Source organism: Rhinopithecus bieti, unplaced genomic scaffold (genome assembly GCF_001698545.2).
Source record: "Rhinopithecus bieti isolate Rb0 unplaced genomic scaffold, ASM169854v2 scaffold_28987, whole genome shotgun sequence".
NCBI lineage: Eukaryota > Metazoa > Chordata > Mammalia > Primates > Cercopithecidae > Rhinopithecus > Rhinopithecus bieti.
Genome location: NW_016812958.1, coordinates 6883 through 10190, shown reverse-complemented (window position 1 = coordinate 10190; position 3308 = coordinate 6883).

The window sequence follows — 3308 nt, the reverse complement described above, 5'->3', positions numbered from 1 at the left end:
AAAAAAAAAAAAAAAAAAGATAATTAATTTTGAAAGATCCAGACCACAACTAGATGGACATTTATACTTTCACTTAAAAGTATTTTTATAGGCCGGGCGCAGTGGCTCACGCCTGTAATCCCAGAACTTTGGGAGGCTGAGGTGGGCAGATCATGAGGTCAGGAGATCGAGACCATCCTGGCCAACATGGTGAAACCCTGTCTTTACTAAAACACAAAAATTAGCCAGGTGTGGTGGCAGGCGCCTGTAGTCCCAGCTACTCAGGAGGCTGGGGCAGGGGAATTGCCTGAACCCAGGAGACAGAGATTGCAGTGAGCCAAGACTTTGCCATTACACTCCAACCTGGTGACAGAGCGAGACTCCGTCTTAAAAAAAAAAAAAAAAATAGAAGTACTACTTTCTGAAAAATCAGTTTAAAGGCTTTCATGGACAGTGATAATTCACGGATAATTCCAACCTAATTTAAAATATCTCAGTGAACAGAGAAAGAAGAAAAGCTTTCAAGTACATACTTGAGCAGAAAAAGATACTAAAATTTGACTTCTCACCAAAAAAAAAAAAAAAAAAAAAAAAAAATTACAGACCAAGTTCACTTACACTATTTATATGCATGTATTTAATACATTTGTAAATAGCATTAAGTGGATCAATTAAGAAATTCTACTTCTTGGTCAAGTGCAGTTCATCTTAAGAACGCAACTATATTTACATGCTAGCAAATTAAACTAATATAATTTTTCATAATATTGGACTAACAGGTGGAAAATATCCCAACCCAATAGATGTTGAAGATATTTGACAAAAATTCAGCATAATGAAACTGCTTAATGGAGAAATACTTTAAACATTCCAATTAAGAAGATACTCATGAGGCTGAGGCAGGAGAATTGCTTGAACCCGGGAGGCAGAGGTTGCAGTGAACTGAGATTGTGCCATTGCACTCCAGCCTGGGCGACAAGAGCAAGACTCTGTCTCAAAATATATAAATAAAAATTAAAATAATAATAATATAAATCTTTCTTAACAGTAAAGAAGCTGCTCTAGCAGTAAACAATAAATGTGAGAAAAATGAAAGTCGAGTGTGGTGGCTGACACCTGTAATCTCTCAGTACTCTGGGAGGCCGAGGCAGGTGGATCGTCTGAGATCAGGAGTTCAAGATCGGCCTAGCCAATATGGTGAAACCCCATCTCTACTAATAACACAAAAATTAGCCAGGTGTCCTGGCGTGCACCTGTAATCCCAGCTACTCGGGTGGCTGAGGCAGAAGAATCGCTTGAACCCGGGAGGCAGAGGTTGCAGTGAGCTGAAATTGCACCACTGCACTGCAGCCCAAGTGACAAAGTGAGACCCTGTTTCAAAAAAAAAAAAAAAAAGAAAAGAAAAAAGAAAAAAGAAAAAGGCAGAAAATATTCCACGTATAATAATTGTAACAGAGAAATACTTAATGAGGAATGTATAAAATTTATAAAACTGTTATGACTACATTTTTAACTTCATTGAGATTGATAAAATGGAAGCTGGCTTATAAATAGGTAAAGTCAACATTGCAAAGCCAGCAATTAATGCTAAAGTCTCATTAAAGTAACAAAAGCTTGGGGGGATGAATTAGACAAAATATTAACAGTAAATTCGTAAAAGTAAGCATGAAAGTATAGCAAGGACAATTTTGAAACAGAAAAGTTAACAGCAGAAGACTTGTCTATCAGGTAATAGAATGTCTAATCAAGTAAAATTACCTAAAATAATTTGGTACTATAAAATAGTTATACCTAGGAAACATAATAAAGGGTCCAGTGATAGATACAATTATTTATGGGAAATTAATATATTATGAAGTTGGCAAATCAGAGAAGAAAAATAGGTTCATAAGGCTGGACGCAGTGGCTCACGCCTGTAATCCAAGCACTTTGTAAGGCCAAGGTGGGCTGATCACCTGTGGTCGGGAGTTCGAGACCAACCTGACCAACATGGAGAAACCCCATCTCTACTAAAAATACAAAATTAGCCGGGCATGGTGGCGCATGCCTGTAATCCCAGCTACTCGGGAAGACTGAGGCAGGAGAATCGCTGGAACCTGGGAGGCGGAGGTTGCAGCGAGCCGAGATTGCACCATTGCATTCTAGCCTGGGCAACATAGAGAAACTCCGTCTCAAAGAAAGACAGACAGACAGACAGTCGAGAGAGAGAGAGAGAGAGAGAGAGAGAGAGAGAGAAAGAAAGAAAGAGAAAGGAAGGAAGGAAGGAAGGAAGGAAGGAAGGAAGGAAGGAAGGAAGGAAAGGAAGGAGAAAGAAAGAGAAAGAAAGAGAGAGGAGAGAAAGATGAGAGAGAGAAAGGAAGGAAGAAAGAAAGAAAGGTTCATAAGAAATACTGCAAAATTTGCTAGAAGTTTCAAAACTAAAGTTGATTCCTATCTAATACTAATATTAAAGTAATATCTGGCTATATCAAAAATTTTAGAATAACATTATAAACTTACTGCAAGAAAAGTTGGATAAACTTATACATAAATTTTGTTATAGAGAGGACCTTCTAAGAAGGGCATAAAACACCAAAGCTATAAAGAAAAAGGTACAAAATGTTGAAAATTATACCATAAAAAGACTCTAAGCATAATTTTGTAAAAAATAAAATTAAAAAAACAAAAAAGTATCTTGGAAAAGTGTTCATAACCTACAAATGGTGATTTTTCTATACTTACAAATGTGATATATACATAACCTATATGGTATATATATGGTAAAATGGTAATTTTCTAAATTTACACGGGATTTACATGAATGGCCTCTTAAGATAAAATGCAGCACAAAATAGGCAAAGATGATAAACACTTGACAGAAAAAGAAATATAAATGGTCAAAAACGTGAAAAGATAGTTTCATTCATAATTAAATAAAGTCAATGAAAGCAAAGTGATGTTTTCACTTTTCAAATTAACACAATTCAAAAAGTTTGTTAACATCTAATGGTGGGGAGGGCATGAAGAAATAGATGCATTCATACACTACTGGCAGAAAAATAAAATACACAACCTCCGGGAAAGGTAACTTAGCAAGTTATTCAAATTGAAAAATGTAAAGATTCAAACAGTCTTTGGCATATAGTGCAATTTGTGTAAAATGTTATGCACATATGTATAAACGTGTGTGTACATGCCTGTGCCTTTCTCGTACTCCCTGATGGATCTATAAGAAACGCTTCTCAATTGCTTACCTTTCAGGAGAAAGACTGGGCATGACAGCAAAAGACATTTTCTTTTCATTATATGTTTCTGTCTTACTGTTTTTTTTTTTTTTTTTTTTTTTTTTT